The following is a 23,798-nucleotide window of genomic DNA, read 5'->3' as shown; positions in this document are numbered from 1 at the left end:
TTAAACTTCTTACCATATCATTTCTGTCGTTAATTAAGAATTTTTTTTTTTGCGTGTACAGCTTGTGTCTCCAATAAGACTACAGGTTCCTTGGAGATTTTGACTTATACTTCTTTCTATTGTGCTTACTCATAGAAGTGGCTTAACTTTTCTTTTTTTTTTTTATTATTATTATACTTTAAGTTCTGGGATACATGTGCAGAACATGCAGGTTTGTCATACAGGTATACACATGCCATGGTGGTTTGCTGCACACATCAACCTGTCATCTACATTAGGTATTTCTCCTAATGCTATCCCTCCCCTACCCACAACAGACCCCAGTGTATGATGTTCCCCTCCCTGTGTCCATGTGTTCTCATTGTTCAACTCCCACTTTTGAGTGAGAACATGCAGTGTTTGCTTTTCTGTTCCTGTGTTAGTTTGCTGGGAATGATGGATTCCAGTTTCATCCCCGTCCCTGCAGAGGACATGAACTCATCCTTTTTTAAGGCTGCATAGTATTCCATGATGTATATGTGCCACATTTTCTTTATCCAGTCTATCATTGATGGGCATTTGGGTTGCTTCCAAATCTATGCTATTGTGAATAGTGCTGCAATAAACATACATGTGCATGTATCTTTATAGTAGAATGATTTATAACCTTTTGGGTATATACCCAGTAATGGGATTGCTGGATCAAATGGTATTTCTGGTTCTGGATCCTTAAGGAATCACTACACTGTCTTCCACAATGGTTGAACTAATTTATACTCCCATTAACCGTGAAAAAATGTCCCTATTTCTCCACATCCTCTCTAGCATCTGGTGTTTCCTGATTTTTTTAATGATTATCATTCTAACTGGTGTGAGAGGGTATCTCATTGTGGCTTTGATTTGCATTTCTGTAATGACCAGTGATGATGAGCTCTTTTTCATACATTTGTTGGCTGCGTAAATGTCTTCTTTTGAGAAGTGTCTGTTCATATCCTTTGCCCACATTTTTTAACTGAATAAATTGCACAAGATAAGTTATATAGCATGTATGAAGCTTAGATTTATTATTTTGAAATATTATGGGTTATTAGATGAAATATGGATGTTAGATGTCATCTAGTCAATCTTCTACATAATGATGGGTTCACTGTAAAACATTCCTAATAGACCATTTTCATCTTTGGCTTAAACACCTTTATAAGTATGAGAAACAGACTAAATGAAAACCAATTATAATCATTAATATTATTAAATTATCATTTAGCAATTCAATTCTGGGGATGTGTGCTGGGGATATAACAACATGTAAGACATAGACCACTCTGTGAAAGAATGTTTAATTTATTTAGATATACAAAACATAAATAAAAAATAAAATTGACAGTATAAAGTAACAATTTGTTAGGTGCCACGTAAGTGGGCAATAGAAGGAATAACCTTCAACAAGTCAGAGGATAAAAATATTTTTGATGTCTGGCATTCTTAGAAAAGTTCAGTAAGAATTGACACTTGAAGTAGTCTTGAAAGAATTAATGTTATTTAAATCATTTGATAGATTATCCAAGTTTGCAGATTTTGCGGGTATGGGGTGAAGGGGAACAGAGAATGGCATATTGACCAGTTTGACTAGAATGGAGGATTGTTTTAGGTGAGCAGGCAAATTTCTCTTCTCAGGATAAAGAATATGGATGTATTCAAATTGTATTCAAAATGTTCATTGTGGACATTAGGGAACAACTGAAGTGTTTTGAGCAAGGACATTGTAGATTTCGGAAGATTGGTTTATCAGTATTGTACAGAATGAAACAAGGAGAAGAAAATTTTGAGGCAGAAAGACTCACTGAGATATTATTGCAAAAATCCTAAATTGAGATGATGAAGAATGAATTTACTAGAAACATTGGTGGCAGATTGGAAATTGCAGGAGATGAGGATAAATTTATAGAAGGAAGGCCCCAAAATACTGAAAACTGGTTTTCTGAGAGATCATGTTATGATTAGTAAAAAAATACAGAACAAAAACTCTTTGAGGTACTATGTCTTTGACCTTCTGTGTTTGAAAACTTATTTAAGCCACACACTGAGCAGCTTCCATATTATGCTTTATATATTTACAGACTACTGCACACTATTGTGACAATTCACTTTGAAGTTACTCTCAGTGGTGAATGGATTGATGAAAGAAAGTTCTGTAATCTTTCTGAGCAGGTCTGGGACATGGTAAAGCAAAGAGGAATCATGGGGAATAGTCCTGATCAGGTCTTCAAAAGGCCTTTTCTCTCCCTGCTAAAAAGTGTTCATTCTTAGTTACCACCTCTCAGAAAAAACTGTGACCCTCAGGAGTTTTATTTGGAACAACATGAATGGTTTTACTTTCAATAGTCACAAGGAAAATGACAGGTTACATTTAATTTTTTATATCTTTATTTACATAGACTTTAGTGATATCCCTGCTTGCTGTATAATTTGATTTATTTTGGGGCATCAAAAAGAATCCATTGAAGTTCCACATGGCAACTGCCTACTTGCACAGCAAAACATGTAGTGCATAACAGATAATATTTAGTTAAAAAATCACAGATTACTTTAAAAAAGGAATTGTGGGATTATACTTATAAAAGTATACTTTATCTAAATGTAAGAATGCTAGTTGAAGAAAAAACAAGTCTGTGTTTGGGAATATATTGCCTTCTAATTTATATATAAGGCTGAACAAAGGAGCGTTGGATTTAAGTTTCTTTTTTTTTTTTTTTTTTGGGGGGGGTTTCCCTTTTTCCCCCGGGGGGGGGGGGCGGGGCCGGCTCCGCTCCCCGCAAGCTCCGCCTCCCAGGTTCACGCCATTCTCCTGCCTCAGCCTCCCGAGTAGCTGAGACTACAGGCGCCCGCCACCGCGCCCGGCTAGTTTTTTGTATTTTTAAAGTAGAGACGGGGTTTCACCGTGTTAGCCAGGATGGTCTCGATCTCCTGAACTCGTGATCCGCCCGTCTCGGCCTCCCAAAGTGCTGGGATTACAGGCTTGAGCCACCGCGCCCGGCCTGGATTTAAGTTTCTTAAAGCTTCTGATGATAGAGAAATGTGTAAACATAGGGTAAATCATACAAATTATTGTAGATAAAAACACAGACTTAAAATATCAAATATTATCTTTTGTTTTCCTGTATTTCCTATCTTTTCATGTCTTTCTTAATTATATCAGGCAGTGTATTTATGATTTGTACCCTTTTCTGTATAATGTTATATTTCAGTAAAATATTTTTTAAAACTCAGAAAGAATAAAGATTATAACACTACTAAGAACACTTATTAAATATAGCAGTTAATGCATAGATTCTGGATTTCAAGTTTGGTATTGAACTTTTCAACTATATGACCATAGGGAAATTATTTCCTGTCCATGCTATAATTTCTTCAACTGCAAAATGAAAATAATAATAGTTCCCAATTCACAGAGTTGTTGTGATGCTTGGTGTCTTAGTATGTGTAAAAAACTCTTAGATGAGGGTTTAGCATATAGTTAGTGCTATGTGTATACTATTAATGTCTATCTGTTGCTATTGTTTCTGTAAGAATTACGTAAGAAAATTAATATAAACACCTTAGATGTAACTTGGAATATTCTAAGTGCCCAATAATTAATTATCTTTTTTTCTGATATGGCATTATAACTCAAATTGATCACTTTAAGTAATAGAAATTAATATATCTAATAATTAATTAAGAAGAAATTATTGTCATTGATGATTAAAACAAATAATAATTATTATTATTAATATTTTTTCGAGACAGAGTCTCACTCTGTTTCCCAGGCTGAAGTGCAGTGGCGCTATCTCTGCTCACTGCAACCTCTGCCTCCTGGGTTCAACCAATTCTCCTGCTTCAGCCTCACGAGTAGCTGGGACTACAGGCATCCACCACCATGCCCGGCTAATTTTTGTATTTTTAGTAGAGACAGGGTTTCACCATGTTATCCAGGATGGTCTCGATCTCCTGATCTCGTGATCCACGCGCCTCGGCCTCCCAAAGGGCTGGGATTACAGGTGTTAAAACAGATAATTATTTTATTTTAAGTTACTTTTATTATTATTTCCATAGACAGCATTCTTAATTTTAACAATTACTACAGTCTGCTTTTTATTGTTTTTCAAAAAAAAATTATAACCAAAAATAACCTATAATTGGTGATTTGTGGTCAAACTCATGGCTATTGTGCGCCATTGTCATTTATACATGCAATTTCAAAACAAAATAAAATGTTAATTTCCTCCAAATCTCTGATGAAAAGAATTTTAAGATTAAATATCCAAATGTAAACACTTAGATCCTCAATTTTATTTTGTTTCTTAACCAAGTTACCTGTAGTAGTCATCCACAGCAGTAGTATTAGAGTAGTCTAAATAATTAAAGCTAGCAATAATAAAAATGAGGGCAAGGTCATGGTACTTCTTTAGAAACAGAGGAGGATTGCATTTCAAATTCCAATTTTATTTAACACAGTCACGAAGTGACTTATATGTATTCAAATGGTCAGTTAATGCAAGCAATGCAAAATGAGTAACAGACTAATGATTTAAGCAACTTAGAATGATTTGAATTTGCAAGAGAATGTAAAATGAGGTTAAGTAAATGTAGTAAGGGAGGGAAACGTTCAGTGAACATCACAATAGTAAATTATTCTAAATGGTTGAAGTTGGGGAAAAATGAAGTGGCATTAAGATAGGATTTGAGTGATTGTCAGAAATTTGACAGGTGGAGATGGAGAAGGAATGATTTTATGCTAGTAACTGAGGGCAACTTTGGGCAGAGTAAATGGTTTATTTGTTTGGATTTTTAAAATTTTACTTTAAATTCTGGGATACATGTGCTGAACGTGAAGGTTTTGTTACAAGGTATGCTTGTTTGGATATTAAGGAACCCTCTTTGAAGCTATGGTCAATATGGTAGGAAATACACATTGAGACCATTTTTAAGAACTAACAGAGTAGTATTTTTTCCATTTTGTAGGTACTTTCTTTTTTCTTCTCATCCTTAAAAACTCTTTAAAACCCCAACTATTCTTCTCAAAAGCTTTGAAACCACTTCTTCACTCTTTTTAAAATTACATTATTGGTTCAGTTAATGTACTTACATGGTTTAATAAGTCAAATTGTAGCTAAAATATTGTAATGAAAATCAGAGCACGTTGCCCTGGCCACTGCCCAACCCCAAGTTGCAATCCACAAAAACTGCTTTTAACTTTTAGCTAGAAACTAGTCTCCATCTACTGATTCTAAATAAATATATTTTGCTGCTATTTCTTAATACTTAAATTGGTGACATCTACAGATTTCCTATTGTAAAGATGAGTAGTTAGCTCTCCAGTACAATCTGATGATGTTTTTAAAACACGCTTTCTCTCTCTCTCTGTAATACATGGGTGCATGCATGCTCACACACACACACACACACACACACACTTCCCCTCCACTATACTCCCAATATAATGTATCAATTTTGTGCTGAAATAAGTATTCAGTGTTTATGTAACTGTATGTAAATATTATGAAAACTAAACCAGATGATGAACAATAGTGACATTTTTTCTTTAAGTAGCTTTTAGTTTTCCTAGAATTAGTAATTCCTTCATTATTGTATTTGCTTAAGTGTCTTTGTTACTAACTGGTAATTTTCTTCCAACTCTAAAAGAATCATAAAACTCATCACCAAATGGTCAAACACATTACATAATCTCTCAGTGTATCTATCTATCTATCTATCTATCTATCTATCTATCTATCTATCTATCTATCTATCTATCATCTATTTATCTATATGTATCTACTTTTCTTTAATTTACATTATCATCACTTCTAGAAACTATCTCTCCTGATTTCACCTGGACTGATCTCTAAAACTAGGCACAACTATTGTCCTTGTATTTTCATTCATCATCATTCTGAGAATCCTGCCTAATGTTTCCTGTGATAAAGTTCTTTTTCTTTAATTACTTGTCTGCTGTTTTTTTTTTTTTTTTTTTTTGCATTCTATTTGCCTTTTTATTAACAACTTTTTATTCCTCTATAATAATTTTAGTGAATTTTCATATGGAAGAGATATTATATTTCTGTGTTCCATCCACTGTGTTTAACTGACAGTCTCTCCAACTTATAATAAATGATATTTTAGCTCACAGTGAAAAGAGATGACTTTAGACTTAAGCTTGATGAAATAGTTGCTTCCATGTCTTTAAGGTTCATCTATATTGGTGTCAAATCTCTTTTCAATCCAGATTTGGAGGATGGCTAATTCCCTTCTTGATTCTCTGCCTTCCCATATCTAGCTGTTACCCCATTGTCTTTGCTTTACGGTAATGCTTACTGAGAACTTGTGTACGTTTGTTGGCTATGTCTCCTCAATTCTCATCTTCAATTCATGTCAACGAAGTTTTAACTCTACTAACTTCCTGAAATGGTTTGTGTCAGTGTCACTCATGGTCTGTTTTAAAACATTCTGGGGTGGTTTTTTTCTCCATGCATAATATCTTTGATGATAGATTTTGTGATAGGAGCTGGGTTTTTTCATTTTCCTTTTCTAGCTTGTGACTGGAATGATAAAATGTGAAACAATAAAAACTAAGGAAATAATGGGAATAGATTGTGTGTGTACTGATCTATATTATCTAAGTTATGAATCTCATCTGTGACTCCCCACACATTTTTAGGTTGTGCTATAGTTTGGAAAAGCTCATAAAATATTCCCTTTGCTGACTTAACTGATAGATTTCATATAAACCACCAGGAATTGCTTTTACTCCAGGAGAGTCTTATGAGCTCTAATATTTTGAAGTGAACTGAATTCTGAACCCTATTCTTTGCCCTGTGGTAAACTGGTGTCCAGTGGGTTCAAATAAATAGCCCAAATGGATTGGAATATACTAAAGAAATTATCAAAAAATAGCTGAATATTTGGGGGACTCTGGTTCATTTAATGAACCCCAACAGCACAACAAATTACATCAACATAGGAAAATGTTTTTGTTGATAATTTCTGTTTTATTATTGTTGTTGTTTAATAAGAGGTTTATTTTTAATGGTGAAATAATAGATGGGAAATTGCCCCAAAGCTGATTTTTTTCTTAAGAATAAGTCACAACTGATTGACCACATTTTGTTGTTGCATTCACTTATAATGGATGTAATGTATGATGACTTTCACTGCATTGTTTTCAATAATTGGCTTTAATTCTATTTTCAGAGGACATGTGTATATCAAATTGAAGATTTTTTCATAACATTTACTTTAATAAGAGAAGTCTATTGCCATTTATGATCTATTATTACTCTTCTGCAAGTCTATATTATTTACTCCTTAATTCATAAGTTATTTGAAAATGACCCTTTATTTTTCATAACTAAAGATCCCTTCCCTTCCTTTTCTATATAATCCTCAGGCATTTTGCATGGTCGAATGTATTTTTGGTGTGTAAAAAGGGGGGCCCTCCTGTGCTAATTATTCTGTTGCTTAGGCTAGAGATTTGTACATTAAATTGTTAGTTACTAAATATTAAGTCTGGAACAAGATATGACACTTCAGATATAGCAAAGGTAAATTATGGCATGTGGCACTATTATAAGGTGTGCTACTATTTTTATAGTAACTTTACCCACTCTATAACCACAAATAAGTATTTGTCTAGTATGTGTGTAGTTTTAAGGAAATTATGTTGCAGCTTGTAATTACTTGCACTGAAATCCATCTGCTCGAACTTAGACCTTACACTGCTTCAAATGCACTTGCCGGTTGGGGGGAAGTTGGGTATGTTTTCTTAGTTGATTAAAGCCATGGTATTTACTTTAGTCCTTTAAGAATAAATTTGCTTTACTGTGGAATCAATAAGTCTAGCTGTGTTTCCTTAAAAGTGAAGTACTAATGATGTGTCAATTTAGAGAAAGACAGAAGAGAAAGAAAATTTCAGCAAGGTCTTGGATTTCTCCTCGAGATGCTTCCATATATACAATGACAATATTTGACAAAAAAAAAAAAGACATTTGTAAGGTAGAACTAGCTGCCTGAACTGCTAGGAGGATTTTTTTTTTTTCACCAATTACTTTTTTAATTAAAATGAGACTTCCGAGTAAATTAACTTGACTTACGATAATATTGAAACTGTATTTTTGCACATACTCTTCATTTTTTTCTGTGTATTCTACATGCATTTCTGTCTCTGAGTTATTTGCTCTTTCATAGAACCAACCATACATTTCTGCTTGGAGTCTCCTTAAAATTTTTCCTATTAATGAAAATTTTGTTTATCTCTCGTTTATATATCATCTACTCTATAAAACAATCTCTAATGTCTCACAAAATATTAATCTATGTTTTCTCCTGATTTCATGTATTTTGTGGAGTTTCTTTTATAATATTTGTTAGAGTTGGTCCCTCATAATTATTAAATGTCTTCTTGTCTGTACTTCTATCTGGACTGTGAAATTCATAAACTGCTTTCCAGTAAGGATCATGCCTTATTTGTGGGTCTGGAATGCTCACAGCATTAGCAGGTACCTGACACCCTGTACTTAACATGTGCTTATTAATCATGGATTTCTGCTGTCATTGCTTTGAGAATGCTCTTATCTTGACTCTCTGTTTATCCAAAGCAGACATCCAAAGCAGATATATTGTGTATTGTCTGTCCTTCAGGAGTTAGCTTAAGACCCAGCTCTTACTTTCTTTCTTTCTTTCTTTTTTTTTTTTTTTTTTTGAGACGGAGTCTCGCTCTGTCGCCCAGGCTGGAGTGCAGTGGCACAATCTCTGCTCACTGCAAGCTCCGCCTCCCGGATTCACGCCATTCTCCTGCCTCAGCCTCCTGAGTAGCTGGGACTAACCGCGCCCGGCTAATTTATGTATTTTTAGTAGAGAAGGGGTTTCACCGTGTTAGCTAGGATGGTCTCGATCTCCTGACGTCGTGATCCACCCGTCTCGGCCTCCCAAAGTGCTGGGATTACAGGCATGAGCCCCCACGCCCAGCCAGATCCAGCTCTTTCTTAAGGTCATTTTTGGCGAACCCTACCCTCATTGGTTTCTCTTTTTAATAATCTGACAGCTATTTGTATGTTCAAAAGAGCTAATACACAAGAAAGTGCCTGGCACAGAGTGAGCACTGTCAGAGGATTAGCCATCTAAAAGTCACTTACAGTCTGTCATGGACAGAGAAGTGACATGTTCAAGAATATTCAGGGGATCGGTGGCAAAGTGGAGACTTGGAACTTCTGGCTCTGTCAGGGCTTGAGATGCCCTCTAAGTCATTGAATCTGCCCTAGGATCTGTGGCCGTGGCTGTCTTAGTAAGGAAATATGCAGAAAAGGGACACTCTGGAAGATGGACCATTCTTTATCAGCTAGAGCATTACATTGTGCTTTGAGAAATAATTTTGACTTTCTAGACTCAAGTCTAAACTAAAAAAGTATGGGCATGTTTCTTAGACCTTTATAGTATCCCTAACCTAATTCTCAGATGTCTTTTAAAGGCAGAGGCACATCCTATAAGGATTGAGCTTATGTAAAACATCTCATATTGTAAGCATAATGTGGGAAGGATGTGAATATTATTTTCAGTTAATGATTGCCTATTATTTACCAGACACTTACAAATATTTCCATTGCGTACCACAATGATGTGTAAGAGGGATTAGTATCCCTGCTTAACTGGTGAGAGAAAAAAAGCTCATAGAATGCAAATGACTGACCCAAAGGCAAAGCAAGTCACTAAAGGCCACATAGCCGGGTATTAAAAATTTTTGGCTCTGGCCTCAGGTAATATGAGTGCAAATTCTGAGCTTATCACCTATCACTTAAGTGACTTTGGGAAATTTGTTTCAGTACTTTAATTAATTAATTAATTACATATTTTAATTCCCTCATGTGTAAAATGAGATGATAATATTATCCACTGTATGATGTTGCTACATACAATGTTTTATTTAGTATTGACCAAATAAAGCATTGTGAAATGATCAAAAATATATTTAAATGAGAAGTAAGATAATTTGGCTCCAAATTATTTATGCCTTATCTTCTGTAGGCATTCTGCCATATTCACTTATTTAATTCCAAAAATATGTATTGAGTATCTGTTCCAGGTTCTGGGAACAAGTTAGTGAACAAAACAGACAAGGACTTCTGCCTGTATGGAGCTGATATTTTAGATCAAGCAGAGACAGTCAATAAATAGAATAAACAAATGGATCATTTAGCATTGCTAAATGCTAAATGCATTAGATAAAGAAAGTGACAAGTGCTATGGAAAAATAGAATGTACAGCAAAAATTGATTGAAAACATCTGAGGGCGCAATTGTAAATGGATCAGCAGAGCATGGTTTATTTTTAAAAAACTATAATTAAGCAAAGACTTGAAAACAGTCAGAGAGGTGGGAAGCTTTCCAGGCAAAGAGAAGAGCCAGAATAAAGTTCCTAAGGTGGGCTATTAACTGACATGTTTGAGCAGCAGCAGAAAGGACACTGTGAAAAGGGGGACAGTAAAGAGCAAGAGAGGTCAGAGAGGTAGCAGGACTTGTAGAGCATTGTAGACCCTCATGGAGACTATGACTTATGCTGACCAGAGAAATGACATTGCTAGGCATGTTGTAAAAGGATAACTCTGGCTACTGTCTTAAGAAGAGATTGTAAAGGAACGGGACAGAAGCATAATGCTCAGTTAGGAGGTGACTTCAGTAGCACGTGAGAGATGTGATAAAAACCAAAGAGTGGTGAGAGCGAGAAGTAATCAGTCTGAAGATAATTCAAAGGTGGATCTAACAGGATTTCTTTTCAGATTAAATGTACGTATGAGAGAATTAATGGACTTGAAGACAGACCTAAGAGTTTTGGTATGAGCAAAGGAATGATGAGTAGCCAGTAATTGAGGTGGCAAAAGTGGCAATAAGGGCAGATTTTGTTGGGGGTGGGGGCCTTACAGGAAAGATCAGAAATTCTGTTTTACACATCCTGAGTGTGCCACGTTAATGGGAAAGTTTGAAAAGTTGCCAGTCTTTATCTCAGCTGTTTCAGCTTGTATACTTGCCAAGCAAGCAACCCAGTGCCTTTCCTTCAGCTTAGCATTGCCTCCTTAATTCTGCCATTTACTTTCTATTACTAGATTTTGAACTCTGATAAAGAGATTTTATTATATACTTACTCCGAATTCCTTGTAATGCTGAGAAAAACATAACTAGGGCTTAAGAAATACTTGTTTCCTAATTGATTGAGTCTTCCCAGATAATGAAATATTGAGTGCAATTTTGCACTGAAGAAAAGACAAGAAAGATAATAGTGCTGAGAAATAACGAAGGTATATTTATCGCCAGTCTTTTATTGGCAAAATTTAATTCTATGAATAAGGAAATCTGCCTTTGCATAAAAGATATATTTATATATAATTTTAGTATTATGAATTTTTGCTATGTATATATAAGCAGAAGCCTTTCTTTATACATATTTTTCTTCATTGATAATCTATTCTAGGATATATGGTCGTGTCCTACATAACAACATTTTGGTCAATGATGGACCGCATGTATTATGGTGATCCTATAACATTAGAATACTGTATTTGTGCTGTGTCTTTTTCTGTTTAGATATTGATACAGTTTGAATGCTTGTCCCTCCAAATATCATGTTGAAATGTGATTCCCAATGTTGAAGGTGGGGCTTGGTGGGAGGTGATTGGATCACGGGGGCAGATCCCTCAAGAACGATTTAGTACCATTCCTTTGGTAGTAAGTTAGTTCTCTTAGTTCACACAAGATCTGGTTCAGTCTTCTCTCTCTGTTGCTCCCGCTGTCACCATGTGACATGCTGGCTCCCCATTGCTTCTGTCACGACTGGAAGATTCCTGAGGCCTCACCAAAGCAAATGCCAACACAATGCTTCCTGGAAAGCCTGCAGAACCAAGAGTCAGTTAATCCTATTATTATTATTATTATTATTATTATTATTATTATCATTTGTAAATTACTCAGCTTCAGGTATTCCTTTACAGCAAAGCAAGAACAGACTCTTTTTTTGAGATGGAATCTCGTACTGTTGCCTAGGCTGGAGTGCAATGGCGCAATCTCAGCTCACTGCAGCCTCTGCCTCCCAGGTTCAAGAGATTCTCCTGCCTCAGCCTCCCAAGTAGCTGGGATTATAGGGGTCTGCCACCAGGCCCAGCTAATTTTGTGTATTTTCTGTTGAGACGGGGTTTCACCATGTTGGCCAGGATGGTCTGGAACTCCTGAACTTGTGATTTGCCAGCCTTGGCCTCCCAAAGTGCTGGGATTACACGCATGAGCCACCATGCGTGCCCAGACATGTTTAACTACACAAATACTTACCATTGTGTTATAATTGCCTACAGTTTTCAGTACAGTAACATGCTGTACAGGTTTGTAGCCTAAGAACAATAGGTTATGCAGTATAGCCTGGGTGTATAGTAGACTACACTATCTATGTTTGTTTAAGTACACTCTATAATGTTCACAGAGACAAAATCACCTAATGATGCACTTCTCAGAATGGTATCTTTGTCCTTATGCAACATGTATGCACACACACACACAAAATTTCAAGCAAATGATTTACTTAAGCAAAAAAGTAGAGAATTAGTTAAAAGAATACCAGTATTAAAAAAAAAAATAAAAGATCAACTCCTGAAAATAACAGCCAGTTATTTTTGTCAAAAATGTAGACTTTGGTTTCACTTTTTAAAGAAAGTATCAAATGAAGTGTACCATATGTACTGATGATGCCAATTACTCAAGCATTCATTTTCCTGCTCTTGATTCTGGGGTTTCATTCCCTGGAATTCTAATGGAAAAGACAAGACACAAATGAAGACATGGCCCTCTTTGGAAATGCCAAAACTCCCCAAAGAGGGAATATACTATTACCATTCCAGTAGTAATTTGTGGGCCTGTAAGAGAACACATGTCAAAGAAAGACTTGCTATGGATTCAGAGGAAGATTACAATATAAAATAAATGTAATGACATAGTTTAGCATCTGCACATGCCCACAGAAGTATGACATGTACTTGGAAAGATGAGAAAGAAATTAAAAAAAAAAATCTCAACAGATGTTTGCCTTTTTAAAAATAGGCAAATATGTATTTTTCATAAATAATAAGATTGTAGCTTTCTAGGAAGCTATTTTCTTTCTTTTTTTTTTCTATTTTCCTAATTAGTTTTTAAAGTAAGAAATTTAGTTTTTGTAAATTCTTTTGCAAAGCAAGTGTCGTGGATTTTTTAGTTGTCAGGCAAGCATCTCTACCCAAATTATTTAAGTCCAAAGGGAATGTGTTGTCTCATGTTCTGAAAATATGGAAGGAGACTTGAATTCGGGTCTCAAAGGATGTCATCAGGAACCAGGCTCAATCCATTATTCGCATTACCTTTTATTGGCTTGCCTTCATTTTTACCAACCACACCATACTAACTGCTGGTGAATCAATAGAAAAAGTACTTTGCTTCCCAACTGTTTGAGCAAAATCTCATTTTGTAACATTGCCTCCAACTGGGTCATGTTTGCTCTGAATTAATCACTGGGCCTGAGGAAATGCAGTGCTTTCCTTGGAAGACTGGTGATCTGTCCTTATAGCTGGGGGAGGGGTCAGGTAAGGATGAAGGAGCAGTGGTTTCCCAAAGAAAAATGTACTTGCTGTTACCAGGTAAACGGTGAATGATGTAGAATGACAATTGCCAAGTTCAGGAATATTTAATGTTTTGAAAACAGAGCACATCATTCCTTCTCAAGAAACTGTAACAAATTTACTTCTCCATTTGATTTTTTCTCGTTTTGGTTATAGTATGTACCACCATTCTCTCAGAGCCAAAACCTCAAGATAGTTTTCACATATTCCTCTCACTTGGCCCAATCATCAAGTTCTGTCAATTTATCTTCCATAATGTCTTTTGCATCTGCACTTTACTTTCCATTTTCACTGCCATCATTCAAATTTCAACTGTTATGAATTCTTGCCTAGGTAGTTGGTTAAGCCTCCTAACTGATCCTCCAGCCTTCAGTTGTTCTAATCTTTACTCATACACATCAAATTTTATTTGTGTTTCTCATTCACATTTCTATGATTGTTCAAAATTTTAATTTTGCTAATCAATGCTACAACATAAAGACGCTGACATAATTTTTGTCTAGTATCCAGGACTTTAAATAAAATCAGTTTGTTAGCTTATTAAGTGTTAGCCTGACTCATGAGTAAAAGTTATCCCAAATTGAGTTGAATTTAGTGCAAACACTTTAAGCATCCCTATAGCTCTAAATTTCTGTAAGTAAATAAACATTATTATTTTAAAATTTTAGAGCCATAGATTTCTTTTTCTTAAGAGAAATGATATAGTACAAAAATTGTTTTAGAAAAATTAGTGTGACTGGTGTTAGATTGAAGGGAACACTGGAAACAAAAAGACCAATTACAAGACTAATGCCTTAAAACAAGCATAATGAGATAAGATCTGGAGCACAGGGGAAAGGGCATAGTAGAAATAAGGAGGACAACGGCAGATTGAAAAGGAGAACTTGACCTCTCCATTTCACTATGAGGCCTTTAAGATTTAGAATTGTCTCGTAATGTTTCTCTCTGTATTGAATAATCACTACTAGCCAGGTCAGAGCAAACCTTGAGTAAAGTCTATGAATGTTGTTGAACCAAATTTTGGGACTGATGGTATTAAGCAAGGTTTTTCGTTTGAGTAATTTGAGGCTGTATGGAAATTAATAGTCCAAATGCCATCTTACTTTATTTGTTTTTTCCCTTTTGTGATGTTATGTTTTGTTTTGCAAAAGATAGAAATTGTTTATATGCTTCCTGGATATTGCTGTTTTCAAGGAAATCCCTGTGGCAGCTGATATATTGATGCCCTAAAGATATTTCTAACTGTTAAGATAATTTGCCTAATAGCATTTACAAAAATAATGGTGAGAAACCATCTGCTTCTTCCTGTTTCCATATGAATGATTCACCTGTCTTAAAAATAAAGCTGGATGCTACCAAGATTTAAGGCTCCAAACTTGTCACGGAAACTAAACCTAAGTTTTGTTTACTAAAATATAGGATAGAAGACTCTAGGTTCTTGCCTAATTCTTAGTTGACCTTTTTGTACTTACTGGTAATATAAAAACATTGTAGATGAACGGGTCTGACAGAAGTTTTAATATCCTATGTAAGTGGCATTTAATATTTACAAGCTAAACTTCATAATTTGTAAAGCAATTTTGATGATATTATCATATGTAATACTTGAAAAAATTTTGTTAAATGAATGTAATAAATGTTTTGGACTGAGTTTTATTAATTAGGAAACTAAAGCTCAGATGACATAGAAATGTATCATTTGCTTTGCTCAGTTTACTTTTTTTTTTTTTTGCGATCTGACCTTTTTACTTCGGGAGAATTATGCTTTACCCTTTCTAACCATATTATCCAAATACAAACTGCTCTAATATTACATGACCTCACCTTAATGGCCACAGGTATCTCTCTAAGATGGTTGCACATCTGTGTAAATGCAATAACTCTTCCTCTGGCCACAATAATTATAGAAGAGTTAAGGTTTTTTTTTTTTTTTAAATCAAATCTAGTCAAATAAAGTTCTTTCTTTACTGCCATTTAAAACCAAACCATGAGCAAATGTGGGTGAAATTGTGAGGCTTAAAATCAAGAGCTGATAGAGGCAACATTGCCTACTACTATATGGAAGGAAGTGAATCTGGCACACAAAGAGGAGATGATAGAGAAAAAGAATTGCTCGTTCGTACTGGTTAGTATCAGAGCCTTGATTCCTCTGATCCTTAAGGCAAAACTCTACCCTTAGCTAAGGCGGTGATTTAACTATATGAACAGACAAATTTTCATTTATTTGGCTAAAATGGGCTCATGTTGGCTTTCTATCATGCTGGCTAACATCAGAAGAAACCTGAGAATATAATCTAATGTCCAATATTGCTCAGTTAATTAGTGACAAATGCCGAAATTGATCCTGATTGTCTGGTATGTAAAGTGTGTTTTTAAATACTTGACAATACTTGGTTACTTCTATAAAAACTCCACCCATATACTCTAGTATCCCTTGGCTATTTTCATGCACACAGGCTCCCAGTGGGTTTTTCTTCCCACCAGTTAGCGTTAGTGTCTCATTTTTAAAGACTATCCTTAGGATGTTAGAACCACCACTATCTATGCTCCCTGATAGCCATCAGTGACCGGGAATTATTGTCCCCTAGAGACAGCACTTAAAAAACAACTGACAGATAGGAGATCTTAATATTCTATCTTCTGGTAAGGACAACTCTGAGGTGTGATTGATCTATGGTGTTTGCAGAGTTCCACTGCAGGATTGAGCCAAAGATATCTTCCATAGGACTTACTATTAGTGCACTGCTACATGGTCTCATTTTCTTCTCATTTCCCTAGTAGGTAGACAGATAGAGAGAGAGATAGAGATATAGATAGATGATAGATAGATAGATAGATAGATAGATAGATAGATAGATAGATAATAGATAGATACAGATTTTTTTCATATGGAATTCTGTCAGAGTGTGCAGGAGGGAATCCAGTCTAAGACAATGGACTACCGTATTATACAGGAATTCAAGGATTAAGAATGAGAGGCCTCAGGCTAAGAACCTAGGTTTATGATGTAAAAGGCAGGTGGAAGGAGGTGTTTGGAAGAGGTACATGAAAAAGCAGGTGCTGAGATAAACCACTACACTTTTGTTATTCCTTACCTGGAAATGAGAATTCATCAGAAAATAATCTAAAAGTGTTATTCAGCTATACTTCCAGTAAATTAAAAGTATACACCTTCTTCACATGAGCCAAACATTACAGAGCGGTATTTTAAATGGATGTGTATTTTGGCTTAGATTTTAAAGTTATAATTTATTCTTCTTGGGTTGTTTCCCAGTATTCACAGCAATGTCCAACATACCTGACTGAAGAGTATTGTTAGTCAGAATCTTAGTAAGAAATCTTTACTGAAACCGTTATAAAAAGGTTAGAATCATTTCCAAAAGTTCAAGATTAAAATTACTAAGCAGCTGATTTGTTGGTTCTCTGAGAAGTGTTCAACCTCTGCCTTCCAAAACAAATACCCAAACAAAAATCTTTTCTGCAAGCACAGGCAAACACCTACCCAAGCTGTCCTTTACAGCTTCATTCAAGTTATTAGAGACTCAAAAACATGGATAATTCACCAAGATAAAAATTATCAGAATTCTGAGACCTAAACCAGAAAAATGAAGTTAAGGAAAATAGCCTTTGATTTGATGATTTAGGCATTTCAATGATTTATTTGGTTTCCAAAATACTTCTGAAGATGTGTTCAAAATTTTTCCAGTACATTCACAAAATTTATTAGAAGGAGAAATACTTATTCAGCATTATTTAATTATACTTGTATATTTTATTTTGTCTTCCAGATATCACATATTTTATAGAACTGATCTAAGCCATTGAGAAGACTTAAAAGTCCCATGGACGTGAGCTTTTGTCTCTACAGTCCTTTTCTTGCTTTTGGAACATACATCCATACTGAAGGTGGGCTTAGGAGTGGTACGTTTGTCCATGTGTATGCTTGTGTATTATTAACTCTTACTGCTCTTTTAATGGCATTTACCTTGCCTCTAGTCCTAACAGAATTGCCTCTAGTCCTAATAGAATTGCCTCTCGTCCTGATAGTCCTTAGAACAATCCTCTACTTAAAAGGGAATTATAGGTAGTAGTCAGAGAAACATCTTACAAATAATACATTTATTAACTGTTTTTTTTCTGAGAGACTGTGAGCTACTTGGTGGCAGGAACCATGACTTTATATTAATCTTTGTATTTGCTGGTTAGAATGTGGGCATATAGAAAATGCTCAATAAATATTTGCAGAATGAATGAATGAATGAATAAAAAGCCTATGTGTAGAAGGTTCAAATAGCTAGTATTTCTCCCACAACCCATAACACTCCCAGGAGAAAGAAAGCTGAATTAAGATAGTGGGTTCTAAGACATCAGCTTCTCAATGTTGGACTTGTCTCCTTCCTGAGAATATTAGCAATATTATCTTAGAGGAAAATATACAGAAAAAATGTGTCTTTTTCTCCCTCTTTTTTGACTATAGAGCACACTTTTTCCAATATAAAATGTGACATAATAACTTTTTAAGATATTACCTTTTTTATTTATTTATTTATTTATTTATTTTTTTTTTTTTTTGAGACGGAGTCTCGCGCTGTGTCACCCAGGCTGGAGTGCAGTGGCGCGATCTCGGCTCACTGCAAGCTCCGCCTCCCAGGTTCACGCCATTCTCCTGCCTCAGCCTCCGAGTAGCTGGGACTACAGGCGCCCGCCACCACGCCCGGCTAGTTTTTTGTATTTTTAGTAGAGACGGGGTTTCACCATGTTAGCCCGGATGGTCTCGATCTCCTGACCTCGTGATCCACCCGCCTCGGCCTCCCAAAGTGCTGGGATTACAGGCTTGAGCCACCGCGCCCGGCCCTACCTTTTTTATTTTTTATTCCTCTTAATAGTCTTCTGAGTAATTACAAAGTTATTGCTATTATTTATGCTTCATGTTGTAAAGGGTTGTTTTATTTTTCATAGAAAGGACCTGTATAAATGAAATAAGTTACTAAACCTAATAAGTTAATGAAATCAACATAAAACTGCAATAATATAATAGTCATCATTTGCAGAGAGTTTTAGATAACATAAAGTGTGTGCATTCAAAAATGTTTTCTAACTGATGCTCTAAATAACTTGTACAAATAATGCAGATATATTCTCCATCATACAGATGAGAAAATGAGGTTGAGAGATTTAAAGTGACTGTGAAAGGTTAAAAAAAACAGTCTAGGAAAGCTTTAAATACAGAGTTTCCGACTTACAATTCTGTGATCTTCTCAATAACCCTATACCCTATTTGCTTCATATTTTGTGAATTAACCGCAGCAAAACAGATGATATGTGCTTTATGCCAATTCTGCAATTAAATTTGTAAGAAACTGTAATATATAAATTTTGGGGTTTACACAGTTCTCAAAAAAGTCATATAGTAACAATAGCAGTATGAAAGATGTATAGATTAAATAATTTTAATGCATACAACAATACCAATATTCACTGGTTAAATGAAGGAACGATTATTATGGTTATGTAATCTATATTTTTGGTAAAACAATACCATAGGCATCATCATAATAAATATGTGGAAATATTTTTAGATTAAGAGAAAGATTCTATCCTAAAATTACTAATTTACAAAAATGGAAGCCTAAATAGAGCCATTTTAGATCTATTGAAATCTATACTGTTTTTCTTCCTGTGTTTTAAGAAGACAAATTTAACTAGAAATTAGAAAAATGTACAAAAGGTCTAACATCTAATATACTGTATTAAGAGATTTCTTGACTCTTATCTCCTCACGTTCTGAGTGCAAAATCCATGCTTTCTTTACTAATATATTTCTAGTTCTCAAATATTGTCTGACACCTAACAGAAGCTCAATAGGTATTTGTTGAATGAATTAAGTGTAATATATAATTTTGATTACAAGTGCTGCATTATATATAGCCATACAATATAATTTTGCTCTCTGAACAAATAACATTGAATAGAAAATTATGAGTTCAAATCATGAAGGCAAAATCTGGAGACATGAAATGTGCTGTTTTTCTATTTGTTTTGAATTGCTAAAGAATATCTAACAAAAATTAACTTAGCACTGTCCATGTGTGTACCTCTGTGCTCAGTGTTGGGTGGGCAGTCAGAGGAAGGATATAAAGTGAGAGCAGATTCCAACCTGTTTGAAGTAACTTATCGTTATCTCTTATCAAATGTTGTTTATTATCAATATGACATTCACTAAAGGTAATTTTCAATTATGTAGCTACATTAAAGAGAAATATATGAAGTTTCTCAGGTGCCATAAATTATAAAGCTAATCCTAAAATGAAGTTTAGAAAATTCCCTTTCATATAAAACTAAAATATTTATAAGTAAATATGAAATGCTTCAATTAAGCAGAAACAATATCATAAATCAGAAATTTTCAATACAACAAAATATGTCATTTATCATATTGAGGATCTTGATGAGGCCCAGAAAACTGTACATAATTATATAAATATTTGTTCTGCTTAGAGATTTAGAGAATAGTTGTCCATCTGGTTGCATATATAGCTTAATTAATTAATTCTTGTACACCACGAATCAAGGAACTTTATAGAGAGCTTAAACAGATTCATAATGCTTTAGCAATTTTTAGTTTCCAACTTTCCTGAAATTCTGCTTATTCACAATACTTGCGTCCAAAATCATTTCAGGTTTAGTTTAATTTCAAGATATTTTCTCATCTGAAAAAGAAATGATGCCAACTAAAGGCTTTTTGTTTTTCAAAAGGAGTCTTAAGTAAATTGATGAAAGTAGCTATGTTACTCATACTTTTCAAATTGTAATAATATCTAGTACCTGACCCCTAAGCTTCTCATATGCCACCAGTCCTACCTTCAGGAATGTTTGAACCTAAGTGTTCATCAAATTTTCAGTTTATTCTTCCTCATTCCTATTCATAAGTAAAACAAAAACAAAAACAAAAACAAACAAAAAAAACCTTCTCCTTGTTGCTGTACCATGAAATGTCGATGTACACCTTAGGGCTCAGTTCTCCAGGACACATGTTAGTGTTCATTTGAACAATTTTCCTGTCCATGCTTATTCTGTAGTCTGACTCATATCGCTTCTTCTCTCTTTTCAAAATATAAAAAAACAGGTTTTTTTTTTCCCCTCCTTTTATTATGCACCTCTTTGGTTTGATTAGGGAAACTTTATGCCAAAATCAAGATTATTTTCTCTTTTGATACATTTTTTTTGCTTTAGAATTGCGTGCACAATGACAGATTCATGAGCTCCCTCTTTAAATTTTCTTCTTTAAAGTGTGCTAACAAGTATGAAGATTCTATTTCTTGAAGAAGACAGGCACAAGAATAGGTTAAAAATACATTTTATCTTATTGTTGTTAATGATCCCCCAAAGGTGTCAATAATAAAAATTACATACAAAATATAACATAATACATTGAAAACAGGTTTCAAGGTGCTTCTCTGGAAAAATAAAAATCTACAAATTATAAATGATATAGGAAATTAGATAATTGATTTAGTTATAAAAACTTTTTCATATTGGATTTAGGGATACAGTATGGTGTATACTTAAAAACTTATGGGAGGATCAAATTCTATTCTAGCTATATGCTAGCTATTCAATCTTAGTGTAGTGGCCCTCTGTTAATTAGTCTTTCATCTCATTTCCTCTTCTTTTTAGTCTAGGACCTTGCTGTGGTCTGAACGTTTTCAAAATTCATGTGTTAAATCCTAATCCCTAATGTGATGGTATTAAGAGATGAAGCATTTGGGAGGCTCTGCCCTCATGAATGGGATTAGAGCCTTTAAAAAGAAAAACGCTCAAATAAATTTGTTCCTCTCTTCCACCATGTGAAGATACAGCAACAAGGCACCATCTATGAGAAAGTGGGTGTTCATCAGACTCCGGGTCTGCTGGTGCCTTGATCTTGAACTTCTCAGCCTCTAGAACTGTGAAAAATACATTTATGCTATTTATAAGATACTCAGTTTATGGTATTTTGCTATATTAGCCCCAAAGGACTAAACAACTTCAACTTTACTTTGTTTTTTTGTCTCTCCCTTGCTGTCTTCCCACACACTTGAATTATGTACCCTGTCTCTGGCTCAGAGTAAATGCACATGCCCAAAGTTAACTGTTCCACCATGATGCTTCAGATTCCAACATTTGGCTCAGGCATGGGCATGAGACATAATCAAGGCAAGTAAGGGCGATGATGTTTTTCTTGAAATGCTAGAGCAGAAGTGGTGTCCCATCTCCAGGCTCTTCCTGAGAGATTCCACATTTGGTGGGGCAGCAGCAACCCCGTTGCCACAATGCCATTTGACACTGAAACCTGTTCAGAGAAGACATGGCTGGAAGGAAGTGTAAAAGTGAGTGCTAATGATGTTATTTGTGCCTAATGTTCATCTATGCCAGAGGAAGGCTCTATATTTAGTATTATCAGTTATATAAATCAATAAATTTCTTTTTCACTTAAGCAGTTTGAGGTTGGTTTTTATATTCAGTACTGCTAATAATTTTGATGTCAGAATATGGAAATGTTAGGAGTAATAGTCTCTAAAATTTTGAAATTGAATTAGTAGAAATAGTGTATACAGTGGCTAAGTGCCCCGTATACTGGACTGGGAGACTGGCAAGTCTTATTCACAGTAGAAAAGCAGTTAAACAGAATATTGTCTGATGGGTTGTGGCATTTAGACAATGAGTTGAGTGAGGTTAGAGGATCTAGGACTTCATAGAAAAAAATCAGAATGCTGAAATACGTTGGCTGTATTTTTCACTTAGTAAGAATCTACAGGAAACAGAAAAGCTTCGTTGCAACTAGCCTATCTGGAAGAAGGGAGACAAGAAAATATATTTTTTCTTAAAAAGTCGATTTTGGTTAGGCCTGCTATTTATGATGGTTGAGGGACTGGAAATCTGAGGCTTTGTGGGATGGCAATGCTACTATTCAAACTAACAATCAGAGGAAAGGTGGCAGGTAATAATCAAGGACCTCATGGTATATACTTCCTTCATCACAAGCAGACAATTGCTTCTGCAGAATTGTGGCCAGAAAAGAGAAGATTATATAGGGTTTTGTGTACCCAGGTTTTCAAATTACCCACTGAGCTTAAAAAAGGAAGATGTGAATTCCAGAGCTAATATAGCATTATATTGCTCAGTGAAGCCAGGCTGAAGATGAACGACAAGAGGCTTAGTTTTCTTCATTTTCTGTTGGTGTTTCTGATACTTGCAATCTAAAGTATCTTTACATTTTATGTGACATTTAATCTCAGAGACCCTTGCTTTCTTATACAGGATTATATAGAATGTTATATAGGAATGACAGTAACTTTCTTTCAAGGTGGTGTTAATGATTAAATTAGACCATACAAGTAAAAGATCTAGCACAATGCCTGGTTCATAGTTGAGATTTTATATGGCAACAAATATTAATACAGATAGTTCAAACCTTGAGAAAAGAAAGTTTAGGATAATTAAAAGTGTGGTAATTTATATAGTGAACATTAAACTTATGGCATGCATTATTTGAACAGACAGTACTGATGATGTATTAGTCCATTTTCACATTGATATAAGGAAATGCCAGAGACTGGATAATTTATAAGGAAAAGAGGTTTAATTGGCTCACAGTTCTTCAGGCTATACAGGAAGCATGATGCTGGCTATCTGCTCAGCTTCTGGGGAGGCCTCAGGAAACTTACAATCATGGTAGAAGGCAAAGGGAAGCAGGATAGTATTACATGGCTGAAGCAGGAGCGAGAGAGAGAGAGAGAGAGAGAGAGAGAGGGAGAGAGAGAGAGCGAGCAGGGAGGTGCCACACACTTCTAAACGATGAGATCTCATACGAACTCACTTACTATCGTCAGAACAGCACCAAGGAGATAGTGCTAAATCATGAACAAACTGTCCCCATAATACAATCACCTCCCACCAGGCCACACTTTGAATGTGAAGTAGATAATGACAATACAAAATATAAAGTGTTATGATAGTGGGAGCACAGATAATAGGCACAGAAACTATTAATATATTGGGAAGAGGTAGGGAGAACTTAGAAAGTATTCCGAACTGAGTTCTTGAAGGAAGGGTCAGCCAGGTCTGATGGAGTTGTGAGTGGGGTTGTGGTGGGAATTTGGAAATCATTCTCAACAAA

The 23,798-nt window shown here is 35.0% G+C and overlaps 1 long non-coding RNA gene across 1 annotated transcript in view; it reads left to right on the top strand.

Moving 5' to 3' along the window:
• Positions 1-23,798, top strand: part of LOC110740556 — a 66,296-nt gene that overhangs the window by 31,918 nt on the left and 10,580 nt on the right. Inside the window, exon 2 of the long non-coding RNA XR_002515318.2 lies at positions 17,428-17,545. This is a non-coding gene — a long non-coding RNA (uncharacterized LOC110740556). The remainder of the gene's footprint in view (positions 1-17,427; positions 17,546-23,798) is intronic.

This window comes from Papio anubis, chromosome 1 (assembly GCF_008728515.1).
Source record: "Papio anubis isolate 15944 chromosome 1, Panubis1.0, whole genome shotgun sequence".
NCBI lineage: Eukaryota > Metazoa > Chordata > Mammalia > Primates > Cercopithecidae > Papio > Papio anubis.
Note: the sequence above shows the minus strand (reverse complement) of the source record. Positions and strands in the feature narration are given on the sequence as shown.